This window comes from Bos grunniens, chromosome 25 (genome assembly GCF_055505025.1).
Source record: "Bos grunniens cultivar Pamir isolate PY7600 chromosome 25, Bosgru_T2T1.0, whole genome shotgun sequence".
NCBI lineage: Eukaryota > Metazoa > Chordata > Mammalia > Artiodactyla > Bovidae > Bos > Bos grunniens.
This window is the reverse complement of record NC_141189.1, coordinates 15,479,826-15,499,528: the sequence shown is the minus strand read 5'-3', so window position 1 is coordinate 15,499,528 and position 19,703 is coordinate 15,479,826.

The following is a 19,703-nucleotide window of genomic DNA, read 5'->3' as shown; positions in this document are numbered from 1 at the left end:
GATGGATTCCTCCAGAAAAGGGCCAGAACCTCCTCCCTGAGTTCTTCCCCTTTGTGGAGACCCTGGGAACCCATCACAACTGGCCGCAGAGAGGTTTCCGGTGCCTCCTGACTCCTGAATGTCCAAGAAAACTAGCGCCTGCCAGGGCCATGCTAAACTACAGGGAAAAACATTTATTGAGAGCTTGTTATGTGTCAACAACTTTATTTTTCTTTAAAAAATTTTTTCTTTCTTTGTTTTTGACTGTGCTGGGTCTTCGTTGCTGCATAGGCTTTTCTGCAGTTGTGGTGAGCGGGGGCTACTCTCTAGTTGGGGTGTGTGGGCTTCTCACAGCGGTGGCTTCTCTTGTTGCGGAGCACAGGCTCTAGGGCGTGCGGGCGTCAGTAGCTGCAGCTCCCAGGCTCTAGAGCACAGGCTCAATAGTCATGGTGCTCGGGCTTGGCTGCTCTGTGGCATATGGGATTGTCCCAGATCCGGGATTTAACCCATGTCGCCCACATTGGCAGGTGGATTCTTTAACACTGAGCCACCAGGGGAGCCCCTCAATAATTTTATATCCAGTATCTCCTTTATCTAATTTATCCTCATAACCCTAGGGCTCACAACTAGCATCTCACTAGCCTGCTCATCAGAAATGATCCCTGTTGTCAGTTTGATGAGTAGTTTTCCAGGACTTTCTGTGCATTTATGTGTCCCACAGATAATATATAATATAGTGTTTTTCTTTCTGTATAAATGATGTCATACTCTACATGAATATGACACATTATTCTACATATTCTGCAAGGTCTGTTTTTTTTAGTTCAGTCAGTCAGGAGATTTGTCCACGTTCCTGTGCAGAAAGAACCTTCTCCCTTTGATTGCTGGGTAGTAGTCCACCATGTGAACGTGACATTCCCTGATTAACTGGTATTTTATCTCTAACCTTTGTTATTACAAACGATGCTGCTGTGAACATCTGTGGATGTGTCTCTGTGTGCACACGTGCAAGGGCTTCTCTAGGGTAGGTACTAAGTAGTGGAGGTCCTAAGACTTAGCATGTGTGTGTGCTCAGTCACGTCTGACTCTTTGCGACCCTATGGACTGTAGCCTGCCAGGCTCCTCTGTTCTTGGGATTCTCCAGGCAAGAATACTGGAGTGGGTTTCCATGCCCTCCTCCAGGGGATCTTCCCGGCCCAGGGATCGAACCTGTGTCTCCTGAGTCTCCTGAATTAGAGACAGGTTCTTTACCCACTGAGCCACCTGGGAAGCCCCAATGGAATGTTACTCAGCTATAAAAAGGAACACATTTGAGTCAGTTCTAAGGAGGTGGATGAACCTAGAGCCTATTATACAGAGTGAAGTAAGCCAGAAAAAGAAAGACAAATATCGTGTATTAACACATATATGGGATCTAGAAAGATGGTACCGACGATCCTACATGCAGGGCACCAAAGGAAACACAGACGTAAAGAAGAGACGTTTGGACTCAGTGGGAGAAGGAGAGGGGGAGATGATTTGAGAGAATAGTATTGAAACATATACATTATCATATGTAAAATAGATAGCCAGTGGGAGTTTGATGCATGATGCAGGGAACCCAAAACCGGTGCTCTGTGACAACCTGTTGGGATGGGGTGGGGAGGGAGGTGAGAGAGGGGTTCAGGAGAGGGGGGCACATGTATACCTATGGCTGATTCATGTTGATGTATGGCAAAAACCATCACAATATTGTAAAGTAATTATCCTCCAATTAAAATAAATAAATTTTTAAAAAGTGAAGGCAGCAGAAGGGCTTCTAGAGGATTCTCAGTTCCTAGATGTGGGTGAGAGAGAAAGAGGACAAGGGGGCAAGTGGAACCGACCTGGGAGGGACACAGCAGCCAAGCAGGCTCCCGGGCTGTTCCTTTGGCCTGAGTCACCCCTGCTGTGAGGATTAAGTTATCCTCTTGGGCCCTGCCTGCACCTAGGGGCCTGAGAGCACCATCCAGGCCTGGAGAAGGGAGTGTGGAGGTGGCTTCACACACCATCAAGCCTGGCACTGGTCTTCAGAAACTGGAGGCAGAATAAATTTCCCTAGAATGACTGAAGGCTAGACCAGGATGACTGGGTTTCTGGGAGGAGCAGAGAGACTGAGGGGCAGATGCTGGGTGTGGGGACATGGGGAATAGGCTTGTCACTGGTGATCCAAGAGTGAGGACGCAGGAAAGAGTGGAGGCCAGACCCAGGGTCCTAGAAAGAGGGTGGGTGGGAATCAGGAGGTGGGACCCTGGGGGAGGGTGTTATGGGAGGAGGTTTTTCCACTCTTGGGGGGCACTGGAAACTTATTGCTAGAGACACCTGTTGTACTTTTGCTTCTCTGTCCAGTATTCAGTCTCTGTTTTTTTCTTTTATTCTTTTTTTTTTTTTGGCTGCAGAGCATGTGGGATCTTAGTTCCCTGACCAGGTATCAAACCGGCAGTCCTCTAAGTTGGAAGCACAGTCTTAACCACTGGACTGCCAGGGAAGTCCCAACTTTCCTTCCTTAACAGGCACTTCAGGAATGATTCGGCCAAATTGCTAATTTTATGGGTGAGGAAATTGAGTCAGCTCCCAGGAATTAGCCACAGGAATTAGAAGAACAAATGAACAAAAAAGACTGGGAAATCTTTTTCCCAATTCCCACTTCAGAAATCTTTTTGAGATATCACTTATACTTTTACAGGTATAAGATCTCCAGCACAGAAACCATATATTTAATTAAATTATTTATTTTGGACACACATTTTATACATAGTAGTTTATATTTCTTAATCCTATACCCCTATCTTGCTTCTTTGCCCTTCCCTCTCCCTGTTGGTAACCTCTAGTTTGGTGTCTGTATTTGTGAGTCCCATATACTGTTTTTAAACCTCAGGTGCACAAAATTGGATTATGCACAACACTTTACTAGTCCACTATCATCAAATGGTCTATGTATACCCCTCTTGTCTCATGTTACATACTTATTAAAAAATCTGAGCACTGGAACTTTCCTGGTGGCCCAGTGGTTGAGAGGCTATCTGCCAATGCGGGTTCGATCCCTGGTCTGGGAAGATCTCACATGTCCAGGGGCAGCTAAGCCACAACTACTGAAGCTGGTGCCTAGACCCAGTGCTCTGCAACCAGAGAAGCAACTGTGATGAGAAGTCCTTCAGTTCAGTCAGTTCAGTTCAGTCACACAGTCGTGTCTTACTCTTTGCAACCCCATGGACAGCAGCACGCCAGGCCTCCCTGTCCATCACCAACTCCCGGAGTTCACTCACACTCATGTCCATTGAGTTGGTGATGCCATCCAACCATCTCATCTTCTGTCGTCCCCTTCTGTTCCTGCCCTCAATCTTTCCAAGCATCAGGGTCTTTTCAAATGAGTCGGCTCTCTGCATCAGGTGGCCAAAGTATTGGAGTTTCAGCTTCAGCATCAGTCCTTCTAATGAACACCCAGGATTGATCTCCTTTAGGATGGACTGGTTGGATCTCTTTGCAGTCCAAGGGACTCTCAAGAGTCTTCTGCAACACCACAGTTCAAAAGCATCAATTCTTCAGCACTCAGCTTTCTTTATAGTCCAACTCTCACATCCATACATGACCACTGGAAAAACCATAGCTTTGACTAGATGGACCTTTGTTGGCAAAGTAATGTCTCTGCTTTTTAATACGCTGTCTAGGTTGGTCATAACTTTTCTCCCAAGGAGCAAGCATCTTTTAATTTCATGGCTGCAGTCACCATCTGCAGTGATTTTGGAGTGCGAAAAAATAAAGTCTGCCATTGTTTCCACTGTTTCCCCATCTATTTGCCATGAAGTGATGGGACCAGATGCCATGATATTAATTTTCTAAATGTTGAATTTTAACACAACTTTTTCACTCTCCTCTTTCATTTTCATCAAGGGGCTCTTTAGTTCTTTTTTGCTTTCTGCCATAAGGGTGGTGTCATCTGTATATCTGAGGTTATTGATATTTCTCCCAGCAATCTTGATTCCAGCTTGTGCTTCCTCCAGCCCCGCATTTCTCATGATGTACTCTGCATATAAGTTAAATAAGCAGGGTGACAATATACAGCCTTGATGTACTTATTTCCCTATTTGGAACCAGTCTGTTGTTCCATGTTCAGTTCTAACTGTTGCTTCTTGACCTGCATACAGATTTCTCAAGAGGCAGGTCAGGTGGTCTGGTATTCCCATCTCTTTCTGAATTTTCCACAGTTTGTTGTGATCCACACAGTTAAAGGCTTTGGCATAGTCAATAAAGCAGAAATATATGCTTTTCTGGAACTCTCTCGCTTTTTCTGTTATCCAGTGGATGTTGGCAATTTGATCTCTGGTTCCTCTGCCTTTTCTAAATCCAGCTTAAACATCTGGAAGTTCATGGTTCATGTAGTGTTGGAGCCTGGCTTGGAGAATTTTGAGCATTACTTAACGTGTGTGAGATGAATGCAGTTGTGCATAGTTTGAGCATTCTTTGGCATTGCCTTTCTTTGGGATTGGAATGAAAACTGACCTTTTCCTGTCCTGTGGCCACTGCTGAATTTTTCAAATTTGCTGGCATGTTGAGTGCAGTACTTTCACAGCATCATCTTTCAGGATTTGAAATAGCTCAACTGGAATTCCATCACCTCCACTAGCTTTGTTCGTAGTGATGCTTCCTAAGTCTTACTTGACTTCAAATTCCAGGATGTCTGTCTCTAGGTGAGTGATCACACCATTGTGGTTATCTGGGTCATGAAGATCTTTTCTGTATAGTTCTTCTGTGTATTCTTGCCACCTCTTCTTAATATCTTCTGCTTCTTTTAGGTCCATACCATTTCTGTCCTTTATCAAGCCCATCTTTGCATGAAATAGTCCCTTGGTATCTCTAATTTTCTTGAAGAGATCTCTAGTCTTTCCTATTCTATTGTTTTCCTATATTTCTTTGCATTGATCACTGAGGAAGGCTTTCTTATCTCTCCTTGCTATTCTTTGGAGATCTGCATTCAAATGAGTATATCTTTCCTTTTCTCCTTTGCTTTTCGCTTCTCTTCTTTTCACAGCTATTTATTTGTAAGGCCTCCTCAGACAGCCATTTTGCTTTTTTGCATTTCTTTTCCATGGGGATGGTCTTGATCCCTGCCTCCTGTACAATGTCATGAACCTCTGTCCATAGTTCATCAGGCACTCTATCAGATCTAATCCCTTGAATCTATTTCTCACTTCCACTGTATAATCATAAAGGATTTTATTTGGGTCACACCTGAATGGTCTAGTGGTTTTCCCTACTTTCTTCAATTTAAGTCTGGATTTGGCAATAAGGAGTTCATGATCTGAGCCACAGTCAGCTCCCGGTCTTGTTTTTGCTGACTGTAAAGAGCTTGTCCATCTTTGGCTGCAAAGAATATAATCAATCTGATTTCATTATTGACCATCTGGTGATGTCCATGTGTAGAGTCTTCTCTTGTGTTGTTGGAAGAGGGTGTTTGCTATGACCAGTGCATTCTCTTGGCAAAACTCTATTAGCCTTTGCCCTGCCTCATTCTGTACTCCAAGGACAAATTTGCCTGTTACTCCAGGTATCTCTTGACTTCCTACTTTTGCATTCCAGTCCCCTATAATGAAAAGGACATCTTTTTGGGGTGTTAGTTCTAGAAGGTCTTGTAGATCTTCGTAGAACCATTCAGCTTCTTCAGCATTACTGTTCAGGGCATAGACTTGAAGTACTGTGATACTGAATGGTTTGCCTTTGAAACGAACAGAGATCATTCTGTCGTTTTTGAGACTGTATCCAAGTACTGCATTTCGGACTCTTTTGTTGACTATGATGACCTTGCACCACAGCAAAGCGCAGCCCCGCTTGCTGCTACTAAAGAAAGTCCACACACAGCAGCAAAGACCCAGTCAGCCAAAAATAAATAAATTAAAATTTTTTAAAAAGTTGAGCACCTGTGAAACTGGCGTCTAACCCAACACAGCTTATTTCTAAGAACTTCCTCACAGAGGCTTCTCCCCTGTCCCAGCTCCTGCCTGCCTCTCAGAGGGGACCACTAGCCTGGATTTGTGTTTTCATTTTCCTTGCTTTTTTTTTCTTTTAATGATCACAGATGTCTTTGGTTTCATTTTACTGGGCTTCTGACGTATAAAAGAAGCATGAAAATATTTTGTTTTCTGAGACTGGCTTGTTTATTAAAAATTTCATTGTTACAGAAATTTCAAACCCACAAAACAGAGCAAAGTAAAATAACATGGATCTCTATGTACCTATCAACCACCTTCAGCCATTAACAAGATTCTGCCACAGTTGCTTCATCTATCATATTTTTCTTTCTCTTTTCCTGTGAATCTTAGTCATCTTATCATTTCTTCAAAGCCCTTCCTACTGCTGATATAAATTTGCTGAGCATGTGTTAAAGAGCTGCCTTGTCATATTAGGAGACATAAATTTGTAAATGTAACTCAAATAAAGACTACAATTCAGATGTCAAAAAATTTTACATTTAATCACTTGTACCTACTTTAATACTCATTTCTAAAAGCTGTTGACATTTCCTGCTGCTGCTGCTGCTACGTCGCTTCAGTCGTGTCCGACTCCGTGGGACCCCATGGACTGCAGCCTACCAGGCTCCTCCGTCCGTGGGATTTTCCAGGCAAGAGTACTGGAGTGGGCTGCCATTGCCTTCTCCTGACATTTCCTGGCGTAACCATATTACCATTATCACACCTAACAAAATCAACAAGCATTCCTTAGCACCATGTAATACCAGTGACCTGCTAATCCGACTTAGCATTTTTTACTAGGATTCATCTAGGGCGTTGCACTGACTGTAAAATGTTCTATTTACCCGTTCTCCTATTGTTGGGCATTGACTCACTTCCAGTTTTCAGTCCTTATGAACAGAATGGATGTGAATATTCTAGCATGTGTCTCTTGGCACAAATGTGCTAAATGTGTTTTGCAAAATACCTAAAAGTGAAATAGCTGGGGAAGTTAGGCAGTGTTTAAAACCTGGGTTCTCTGGTTTTCATGCTAACCAGTAGTATATTAGAGATTCCATGGATCTACAACCTCTCTAGTACCTGAAGGTCTGTACTGGGTTGTACAGTAAAATTCAGTTTTTTGTTTTGTTTTGTTTTTTTACTGTGGTGACATTCAGAAAAGTTTGAAGAACTTTGGGCTAAAGAGTCAAACAGGTATATTTTGTTACAAAAAACCTGTCATTCCTCATTTTCCTCCCCTTCCCCTGGCTTGCATTCGCTTCTATTAATCTTGGTACTTATCTTCATAACTCTAAGTAATATGCTTATAATGCCACTTGTTAATTTTTGTGTGCTTAGTCACTCAGTTGTGTCTGACTCTTTGTGACCCCATGGACTGTAACCCATCAGGCTCCTCTGTCCATGGGGAGTCTCCACAAGAACACTGGAGTGGGTTGCCATGCCCTCCTCCAGGAGATCTTCCCAACCCAGGGATCAAACCCAGGTCTCTCACATTGCAGGCAGATTCTTTACCATCTGAGCCACTAGGGAAGCCCATGAATACTGGAGTGGGTAGCCCATCCCTTCCCAGGGGATCTTCCAGACCCAGGAATCAAACCAGGGTCTCCTGAATTGCAGACAGATTCTTAATTTTTAGGCAATATTTATTAGGTCTTTCTAGGGCTTTCCTGGTGGCTCAGATGGTAAAGAATCTGCCTGCAATGCAGGAGACGTGGGTACAATCCCTGAGTTGGGAAGATGCCCTGAAGAAGGGCATGGCAACCCATTCCAGTATTCTTGCCTGGAGAATCCCATGGACAGAGGAGCCTGGTGGGCTACAGTCCATGGGGTTGCAAAGAGTCGGACATGACTGAGCAACTCACACTTTAACTTTCATTGGGTCTTTCTACAGTGGGAGATGATTTTTTCATCACTTTCTCTTTCTTACATCTTCATGATACATGTGTACTCACTCAGTTTTGTCTGCCGCCAGGCTCCTCCGTCCATGAAATTCTCCAGGCAAGAATACTGGCTGCTGCTGCTAAGTTGCTTCAGTCGTGTCCAACTCTGTGCGACCCCATAGACGGCAGCCCACCAGGCTCCTCTGTCCATGGGATTCTCCAGGCAAGAACACTTGAGTGGGTTGCCATTTCCTCCTCCAATGCATGAAAGTGAAAAGTCAAAGTGAAGTCGCTCAGTTGTGTCCGACTCCTAGCGACCCCATGGAGTGGGTAGCTTTTCCTTTCTCTGGAGGATCTTCCTGACCCAGGGATAGAACCCGAGTCTCCTGTATCATAGGTGGGTTCTTTACCTCTGTGCTACCTGGGAAACCTTCCCAATATAGTTAAATCTTTATTTTTAAAATTTTATCTATTTGGTTGCCCTGTGCTGGCATGTGGGATCTTAGTTCCCCAACCTGGGATGAAACCTGGGCCTGCGGCATTGGGAGAAACCACTGGACCACCAGGGAAATCCCATTAAGTCTTTAGTTTTTGATTAAATCAATATTCTGGCTTTATATTATGATGATTATGTATATGCTATTCATGGCCAAGTTATCTAATGTATTTTGGTTTCTTTTTCTCTCGTATAGCTTTTTGTTTTCTTGATAATAAATACTTTTCTTTTTTTTGGTTCTCTTAGAGGTTATCCCTAATCCAATCACCAGCCTCTGCCAGGTGTCTAAAAATCTCCTCTAGGTACATCCAGACACTCTAGGGGTTCCAACCAGTGTGTATCTGTCCATCTTATCTCCTATCATTCTGTCTTCTGTGGCCCCACTTCCAGAGGCCATCACCCCGCCCTCTCCCTGGTGTGGCAACCACACCAGTTTCTTTGTTTTTCAGTTTTGAGCTTACTCTTCAAGCTGCAGCAGCTTGGTTTTGACACGTCCCATGCCTCTGTGTTGGCCTTCTCGTCTTTGTGTTGCTAAATCCAAAGGACATTCTTCTGTTTCCATCTCTATGTCTCAGCAGCATTTCACGTGGTGGACAGCTGGCTTCCTTGAAGCAGTTTCCTCATTCTTGCTTAGCATCTGCCTCTCCCCTGGCTTTTGTTCTCCCTGAAGCAGATCCTGAGACAAGGACTTCAAGTATAAGAAGGGAGGTACAGGGATCACTGATAGAAGGGTGGGGAGGAAAGGTGGCCAATAAAGAGTGTATTTAAAATTTTAATTTAATTTTACTTTACTTTTAATTTTATTTTTAGTTTCTAGTTTTGTTTTGTTCACACTCTGAGCAGAATCTTAGTTCCCCAACCTGGGATGGAACCCTGGCCCCCTTCAGTGAAAGTATGGAGTTCTAACCACTGGACCACCAGAGAATTTCCATTTTATTTTGATTAACTTCATTTTGTTTATTGAGGTACATTTGATTTACAATATTTTATTCATTTCAGATGTACAACATAGAGATTCAACATTTTTATAGATTATACTCCATTTATAGTCATTATAAAATATTATTTTATTGGCTATTTTCCCTGTGCTGTACAATATGTCCTTGTAGATTTTTTACTTTATACATACTAGTTTATATAATTTATACTGCTTTCTGCCCTATCCCTTACTTTGCCCCTTCCCCCTTTCCTCTCCCCAGTGGTAACCACTAGTTTATTCTTCATATCTGTTGTTGTAGAATCTGGAGTTGCAAAACACTCCTTAGAGGACACTCAAGACAGTGGAGCTAGCAGGTCCAAGGGGAATTGGTTCCCAGCAGGACCCTGATGATGTTGGAGGCCTTGGTTTTTTATACCCTCTGCTACATGACTGGGTACATGTTAGTAATTAGTTGTACAACATGCAGGTGCGGAAGAATTAACGATTACAACATTCAGGTGCAGGCGATATCCTTAGTCTAACTGACTGAGACAACCTGACCTGTACTTCCAATCTTTGTATACCATCTGTGAGGAGGGGGTTTCCTGGTTTTTTCTTTAATGATGGTTAACAGGGTTCAGGCGGAGTTCACATTCTTTGTAAAGGGTTCAAGATGGAACCCCTCTTGCCCTCCTCCCAGCCGCTCCAACATTGTGAGTCTCTTTCTATTTTTTTCCATGATTTTGTTTTATTTTTTAGATTCCAGAAAGGGTGTGTTTTTTTCATTTCCCCCAGTTTTATTGAGATATAATTGATAAATAAAAATTGTATATGTTTATATGTATATGTGATGTTTTGATATATGTGTACACTTGATGAAAGTGAAAGAGGAGAGTGAACAAGTTGGCTTAAAGCTCAACATTCAGAAAACTAAGATCATGGCAACTGGTCCCATCACTTCATGGGAAATGGATGGGGAAACAGTGGAAACAGTGTCAGACTTTATTTTTTGGACTCCAAAATCACTGCAGATGGTGACTGCAGCCATGAAATTAAAAGACGCTTACTCCTTGGAAGGAAAGTTATGACCAACCTAGAGAGCATATTCAAAAGCAGAGACATTACTTTGCCAACAAAGGTCCGTCTAGTCAAGGCTATGGTTTCTCCAGTGGTCATGTATGGATGTGAGAGTTGGACTGTGAAGAAGGCTGAGCGCCGAAGAATTGATGGGAAGCGGGAGAATGGTCACGTGTATTTGTACGGCTGAGCCCCTTCGCTGTTCACCTGAAACTATCACAACACTGTTAATCGTCTGTACCCCAACACAAAATGCTTTTGATGTTAAAAAAGATTTTTTCTTTTTATTTTAATTGGAGGCTAATTACTTTACAATATTGTAGTGGTTTTTGCCATACATAAAAAAGATTTTTTTAAAAAGTAAACAAAAAAAAGAAATGACATAAAATCGCTGGATCCTTAATAATGCCACTAAGCTGCTGCATACCTGGCTTTGGAGACCCCCTCTGCTCTTGTTCTGTGTGGCAACTCACTCCAGTATTCTTGCCTGAAAAATATCCTTCGGAGAGAGGAGACTGGTGGGCTGCAGTTCACGGGGTCTCAAAGAGTTGGACATAACTGAGTGACTGTGCTGGATACGTTGACTATTGCTTGAGTTAGAATCTCTCTTAATTTGTACCCCAAAGCATTCTAACGGATATAAGCTCTGCTGTAAAAACTTGGTACCTAACTTCTGGGTGTCTCAGTTTCTTCATCTGCAAGATGGGGATAATAATATCTTCTTCATAGGATTTCTATTAAGACTGGATAGTTAACACATCCAAAGTACTTAGAACTGTGCCTGGCAGAGAGTAAATACTCACATGATGTCAATTGCCGTTACTTATAATTATTACTTTAAAATATAATATGTTATTATATTGTGTGTTTACTATCTGTTCTAAGTTTTTCCATTTTTCAGTTTTCAAAATTAGGCATTTTTTAGTTATTTTTTAAAATATTTTCTACTTTTTACCTTAATGTAGCATAATCAGAGAATATGGTGGTATCACTTCTGACTTTTTTTTTTGGCCATGCTGCACAGCTTGTAGGATCTTAGTTCTCTAACTAGGGATTGAAGCCAGGCTGGGGCAATAAAAACACTGAGTCTTAACCATTGACTGGATCACCAGGGAATTCCCCATTTCTGCCCTTGTGTGGCATAAAATTGGAATGTTTTTTTCAAAATGTGCTGTAGTGCTTAATAAAACTATATCCTATTTCTGAAAGTTAATCCTCCACATACATCTATTATTGCTACCTTATTCGTTGTCTTATTTCATATTAATCACTTAAATCTTATATTTAGACCTCAATCTGAGTTTGTTTTCCATTTCTACTTTCTAAATGTTGTCAAGATCCACCTTTCCATCCTATGTTCTAACTGGTCATGATTCCAGCATTTTCTCAAATTCCAGTTTGCTTCTAGACTCAGTGTTTTACTTCTGAGATGTTTCTACCTCCCAAATAGCTTCATTACCCAAGATTCTGGAAAAAGACCCCCAGCCCCTGGCTTTTCTATCCCCACTGGTGGGCCCCTCTTCTAATCCCACTTCCTCTTGCTCTGTCTGTGAGCAGGAAGTGTCTGAAACCAGATGTTCCTCTTTTGTAGGTGCTATCAAGATCCAGCCTCCTTCCCTCCCGTCACCATGGCCCGGACACTCAACTTTTGACCTCGTGATTGCTCCAGTTTTCTGTTGCAATGGTTCTTACACTTTTCTATCCGCAGAGTAATTATTAAGAGTAAAAACCACTATGGAACCACCTGCTATAGTTTATCCAGGCTTCTTTGGCACATTTATGACCAGGAAAAGGAGTCTGCAGTGTGAACTAAGGTGCTTGGAGCTAGACCCATCCTGCAATAATATCTTCCGTTCGTCTCTCCACTATTTCCTTCTTTCTACCCCTTTGTTACCCCAGACCAGTGGAAGTCTTGCCCAGAGCTGAAGTTTCTGTTACTTACTTATTCTATCTGATTTGCTAAACTCTTTTAATGTGGCACATACCATGCTCAGTCCTGGAAATATACATTTGTATAATTCAAGATTGTTGCCTTCACAGGTTCATAGATCTAGGGGACAAACTAGTGGCTACTGGTGGGGAGGAGGAGAGGGGCAATATAGGGGTGGAGAGTGGTACAAACTGCTGTGTGTAAGATGGGCTACAGAGATGAATTGTACAACATGGTCAATCGAGCCAATATTTTATTATGGCTGTAAATGGAGTGTAACCTTTAAAAATTTTATAAAAAATAAAAAGTTAAAAAAAATGCCTTCAATAAACAATAGTGGGAGAAATAACCTCTTAAACACTTAATGAGATCCCAGAGTGAGAACTATTTTTATTTTTTTTAAATTTCTGGATGTCTATATTCTTTTTTAAAAAATTATTTATTTATTTATGGCTGCACTGGGTCTTCCGTGCTGTGTGCAGGCTTTCTCTAGTTGCAGCGAGTAGGGGTTACTCTCTGGTTACAGTGCTCAGGCTTCTTACTGTGGTAGCGTCTCACGTCGCAGAGCACAGCCTCTAGGGCCCGTGGGTTCAGTAGTTGTGGCACACTGGCTTAGCTTCCCATGGCATGTGAAATCTTCCCGGACCAGGGAGCAAACCTGTGTCCCCTGCACTGGCAGGTGGGTTCTTAACCACTGGACCACCAGGGAAGTCTGAGAACTGTTAATAGAGCTGTGTAAGAGAGTCTGGGTCTGAGTGAAAAATCTGGGTAGGCTTCTCAGAAGCAGTGACAGCTCGAGTTGGCTCTTGGAGAGCAAATAGGAGTTCCTAAGGATGACAAAAAGCAGAAGAAAGGCATTCTAGACATGTTCAGTGGTAGGTTGAACTAGTTATATAAAGCAGCATAACAAATGACCCTAGACTTAGTGGCTTAAAATAACAATAATCATTGCTGATGGAAATGCCAAATGGTGCACTAACTTTTTAAGACAGTTTGGTGATTTCTTACAAAACTAAGCATACTCTTAGTGAATGAATCCAGCAACCTTGCTCCTTGGTATTCACCCAAAGGAGTTGAAAACTTATGTCAACAGAAAACCCTGCACATGGATATTTATAGTAGTATTATTCATAATTGCCAAAATCTGGATGCAACCAAGATATTTTTCAGGAGATGGATGGATAAACTGTACATCCAGACAATGGGATATTATTCAGGGCTAAAAGAAACGAGTTTTCAAATCGTGAAAAGACATGAAGAAGCCTTGAATTCATATGTCTCAGGGAAAGAAATCAATCTGAAAGGACTACACACATATGATTCCAACTTTATGACTTTTTGGAAGAGGTAAAACTATAGAGACAGTAAAAATATCGCTGGTAGAGCTGGTTGATGATGGGGGAGGCTTTGCAAACATAGGGCTGGGAGATGTATGGGAAATCTTCATATCTTTCTCTCAATTTTGCTGTAAACTTAAAACTGCTCTAAAAAAATAAAAGACTTGGAAATTCCCTGGCAGTCCAGTACTTATGACTCAGAGCTTTCACCATGGTGGCCCAGGTAAATCCCTGATAGGGGAACTAAGGTCCTGCAAGCTGTGTGGTGTGACCAAAATAAAAAAAACAAAACATCCAAACTTTATTAACCTCCACTCCCCCCACCGCCTGCAAACCAACACTAATTATTCCTTATCTCCCCTGATTTCTGTGGATCAGGAAATTAGGGATGGCGTGAGCAGTTCCGACTGTCTCTCTCATGAGGTTTCAGTCTGATGATGTCAACCAGGGCTGTAGTCCTTTGAAGGCTTGACTGGTGTTGGAGGACCCACTTCCAAAGTCACTCACTCACTCTGAGGGTGAGTCGGTCCTGGCTGTTGATGGACAGCCCCAGTTCCTCCCCATCAGGGTCTCTCTACAGTATAATTTGAGTGTCCTCACAGCCTGGTGGATGGCTTCCTCCAGCCTCCACAGAGAGAGTCATTCAAGGGAGCAAGAATGAAGCTGAAATGCCTTGAGGATCACATACATTCAGTTCCGCTGTATTCTGTTGGTCACCCAGGTCAGCCATGATTCTACATGGAGGGAGGACTACTAAAGGGTGTGCATATTAGGATAGAAAGATTGTTAGCAGCCATCTTGCATGTTGGCTACCATATAGGGCACACTAAGAATAATGGATATATTGTGCTTGGGTTATAAATGATTAGAAATGGATCCGACAGTTATTTATGGACTAACTTGTCTGGGTCTATGACTTTGGCTTTAACTGTTGGTAGGAGGAATTATTGAAAGGTTTTTAAGAAGGCACCAAGAGGGTTGGACTGTCTCTTCTTAGCCATATTGGACTGCAGGAGCTCTCCAATATGTCCAAAAAAGCCCCCTGATGCTCTCTGCTTTTTTGCTTGGGCTGTTTTATACCTCATGTAGATCTACACACACTCTGTCTTTCAGTTTTGTCTTGGACTGCCTTGTAGAAACTGTCATATATCTGCCTGGATATGCTTCCACTTTGTAAAACTTAAAAATCTCTGTATCAGTTAGGGTACTTTTGGTTGCAAATGAAAAATTCAACTCAAGGTGACTGAACAAAAAGAGTTCATTGACTCATGCAACTGGAAAGTCCAGAGGTAGAGAGGATTTCAGGTGAGGTTTAATCCAGAGTTTCACATTTTCAAGAGGGATCTGGCTCCAATTCTGTGATGTGTTGATTCATCCTCGGGTGGATTTTTTTTTTTTTAATAATAGTAAAAATGGCTGCAGTGGTTCCAAGTTTTACATTATACTGGAAAGAGCAAAAACACCTTTCTCCTCAGATCCACTTTGATTGATCTGGCTTAGATCACATTCCCATACTTAAGCCGATCATTGATGTCAAGGGTCTGGAATACTCAAATTCTTAGTTTAGTTCACATGCTTCGCCTTTGGACCTTGGGGTAAAGTCAGTTGTCCCCAAATAACACAGGCCTTCAAACAGGAATTAAAACTTACTGAGAAGAGGGAAATAGGACACCAGGGAGGAAACCACAAGTGTTCAACACAAAATCAAATTGTGATGTCATTCATCCAAACATGATTTACTAAGCCCCAGTCAAAGGTAATACTGGGCCCTGGGACAGAGCCATGAATTGGACACAATCCCAACCATGTGTATCTTCAGAACTTGGCATAGCATTTGGCACATACTAGACATCAAGAGGCGGAGAAGGCAATGACACCCCACTCCAGTACTCTTGCCTGGAAGAGCCTGGTGGGCTGTAGTCCATGGGGTCGCTCAGAGTTGGACATGACTGAGCGACTTCATTTTCACTTTTCACTTTCATGCATTGGAGAAGGAAATGGCAACCCACTCCAGTGTTCTTGCCTTGAGAATCCCAGGGACGGGGGAGCCTGGTGGGCTGCCATCTCAGGGGTCGCACAGAGTCGGACACAATTGAAGCAACTTAGCAGCAGCAGCAGACATCAAGAGGAGAAGGAGACAAAAGAGGATGAGATGGTCAGATAGCATCACCGACTCAATGGACATGAGTTTGTGCAAGCTCTGGGAGTTGGTGATGGACTGCATGCTGCAGTCCATGGGTTTGCAAAGAGTCAGACACGACTGAGTGACTGAACTGAACTATTTGTTAAATGAATAGTATAGGGGAAAGATAGATGTGTATGTAATTCATCATCTCCTGTAAGGTCTATTTCTTGGTCTAGGGACTTTGAGAGGCTGGGGCTATGATCTATTCTCTTCTTTCTTCTATTTTTCCTTCTTCAGATTGTAGCTCCTCCAGGGGGAGAGACTGGGAGGAAGAATCAGAGAGATGTCAGAGGGTTTCTCACGTGCCTGGCTGCTTATTTGTGGTTGGAGGTGCCCCTAATCTCACTCATGTGCAGGATGGGTTCATCTCTTGCTTATGGTCCTCAGGATCTGAGGTTCAAGGTATTCCTGGAGGTGATATTTAGCTTTACCATGGCCCCCTTCTCTGCTGAGGAGCCCCTTGGAGGCAGTAGTGTCTGTCTTGCTTGGCCTCTCCAGGCCTGTTTTCTAACCCTCGTGCTTCATTTGGAACCATGAAGTCCCCATTTCTTCCTGTTTCTTGATCTTATTTAAGCCACACAAAACTTTTCTAGAGGAAAGCTCTTATATTGATACATGCAACCTTTATTCAAACACCAAGGCTTATAAAGTGCTGAATAAGGGGGGCCCTGAAGCTGGATGTGCCAATAATGATACAGCATCAGGTCAAGGATCAGACCAGAATTTGACGAACTGGAGATGTTTCGTACAGAGGATGCTTAGTGTAATGGTAATGATAGTGTGGGTGACTCAGTGGTAAAGAATCAGTCTGCCCATGCAGGAGATGTGCATTCAACCCCTGGGTCGGGAAGATCCCCTGGAGAAGAAAATGACAACCCACTCCAGTATTCTTGCCTGGAGAACCCCATGGACAGAGGAGCCTGGCGGGCAACAGTCGATGGGGTCGCAAAAGAGTCGGACTTGACTTTGTGACTGACAACAACAGCGATAAAGTGGCAGAGAGAGCTAGTTTTCTCCTAGTATCTGTCTTTCTCTTTTTCCTTTACTAATTCAATTCCAGATTTTAGCCAAGCATGTGGCTAAATCACACAGAATGAAGACTATATTTCCCAATCTTCTTTGTCACTGTATATTGCCATGTGTCTGAGTTTTGGCCAATGAAATGGGAAGGGAAACGTCACGTGCAACTTTTGGGTCATACCCTTAAAGAGTCACACCACATTCCTTATTTTTCCTGCCAGCTGGAGGGAAGACATGGTGGTGGGCTATCTTCAATGGAGTGGATGAGGACAGTAGCTTAGGATAACACAGCAACTTGCTAGATGGAGCCTAAGTCTCCAACACTGTGGGGCCTCTCTATCTCCCTGGACTGTCAGCAGGACAGTCTGACTTAAGTCTCTGAGATTTTGGGTCTAATTACAACAGTTGAGCTGTGCAAACCTTTAAAAAAAAAACAAAAAACTTATCCACCACTTTCTGATTTAAGGCGATCGCCGGCACCTCCGTTTGCGCCTTCCAGAGCCCAAGAGTTCCCCACTTTGCCCCCAAAGCCTCTCAAAGTGTTGCCTAAGCCTGAGGAAGATAAAAAGTTTTTTGAACAGTGGAGCTTTTAAAACAGACTGCGTGCACAATATGCAGAGCGTGCTCCTTGGAGAAAACCCCCTCAGGGGGGTCTCATCCAGGCTAAGAGAAAAGCGGAATGGTAATGGGATTTAGCAATAATATTAACCCCTGATGTGCTGGTTGCTCCGATTCCAATGGGAGTGGCTGGCCCCCTACCTGAGGGCATTGTAGGACTTGTGCTAGGGCATAGCTCGCTTTCTTTTCAAGGAATTTCGGTGGTGCATGGTGTAGTAGATTCTGATTATATTGAGAAATTAAAGTTTTTGATCTCACCGCCTACTAAAACTGTGCAAATTAATAAAGGTCAAAGAGTAACACAGCTTTTGCTTTTACCTTACTATCAGACAAGAAAAACCTTGACTTCTCAAGCTAAGAGCCACAGAACATTTAGATCTAGTGATCTAGCCTTTTGGGTGCAGGAAATTACAGCTCCAAGGCCTTTAAAAGATCTTTTAATTCAAGAAAGTAAAATGTCAGGGCTACTAGACACAGGAACAGACGTCTCTTAACATTTCTGGGAAAGACTGACCCAGCTCCTGGCCAACACATACTACTGAAAATGAGTTGGTGGAATTAGAGAAACTGGTATGTGGGGTGGGAATGCTGTAGAGAAAAAGGTGAGGGAGAGTTTAAAACCTTGAAGAGTAGTGAGTTCCCCGTTGCTGGAAATAGTCAAGCAAAGATTAGATGGTTGCTTGTCATCTAAAAAGCTACAGATCAGATTTAGGTTACAAAATGATAACTGGAGAAGCTTATAAAGATGTGCAACACCTCTTTACTTGCTTCTCATATCTAGGTCTGCCAAAAGTTTTAAAAACTGATAATGCCACTTTGAAGCTGCGGAGAGATTGTTTACTAACTTTAAATGATTTCCAAAAATTATTAGAGGACATTAATTGGATACGCCCACATTTAAAACTGACTACTGCAGATTTAAAGCCTTTGTTTGATTGCTTAAAAAGCGATCCTAATTCCAGTTCTAAGAAAAAGTTGACTAATGAGACAGAGTCGGCTCTTGTTAAAGTAGATGAGACTTTAAATGATCAGTTAATTAGGATTAATATTACCAAAAGATGAGATTAAATTATTCTTGCCACAAAACATACACCTACAAGGTGCTTGTGACAAAAAGGCCCATTGGTTCCATCTACCAGTGACCTCAAGAAAAATAGTTTTATCTTATCCCAGCTTGGTGGCACAATTAATTATAAAAGGACGAAAAAAGAAGTGTGGAACTTTTTAGAAAAGAAGTAGCAAATATAATAATTCCATTCAATAAGGATCAACTACAAGTCTTTTACAAAATAGTAATGATTGGCAAGTTGCCCTGATAGATTTCAGGGGTCAAATTTTGTTTCATTTGCCCTCAAGCCCCCACAGTAGTTAAAAGTTCAAAAATGTTGGATTGGCAGTTTGAGGATACCTGTGGAACTTTCCAACCCTATGTAGTTCCCATGTTCCCCTTTACCCTATGGGGGAGGGACGTGCTGTCTCAAATAGGAGATACTCAGAGAAAGGTTTTCTCAATTTCTTAGTTATCAACAGGCGGTACAATTAACAATACTTTATATATTGTTATAAATACATAATATAAATATATTTGCCAAATTACAGTTTGCCTAATTAGGTATGGGTATAAATAAAATATAATAAAGGTATACCTAATTCTATTTATAGATCTATACTTAATCATTTTGTATATAAATTAATGTGTATACTATATATGCATATTATATATATACTGTATAATTAAATATATATTGCAGTAATGTAATGTGTGTGTGGCTGATATTAATTGGTATAGATTGATGTGCTGTGATGATATATGTTCTATATACTGTATAATTATATATGTGTGACATGTATTATTGCAGTGCATTGGTTTGTGTTGGTTGGTATTAGCTGTGTACATGTTGTATTGCTGTAATATATATATTAATTATAAAGATTAATTGAAGTATATTGATTTATATATATTATATGTCAATAAGTTTATACTTGTTGCCATCTATAAATACATATATAAATACATTTTGCATTTAGGTATATCTGTATATCAAAATGAGATAAGGAGGTTATACATTTATTATTTAAATTTATAGAGACCTAAACTAAACATTAGACCTAAATTAACATATCTCTAAATTTGTGTTGTTAAAATGTAAATTTTAAAAATTTAAAAAATTAAATTGACAACTGCTTACAATTCCTTTGCCATAAAACCCCCATAGGTGTAATTGGGGTAGCCAGACAAAAAATTGGTTTTATGGTAAAACGGCCCCCTAGAGTGGGT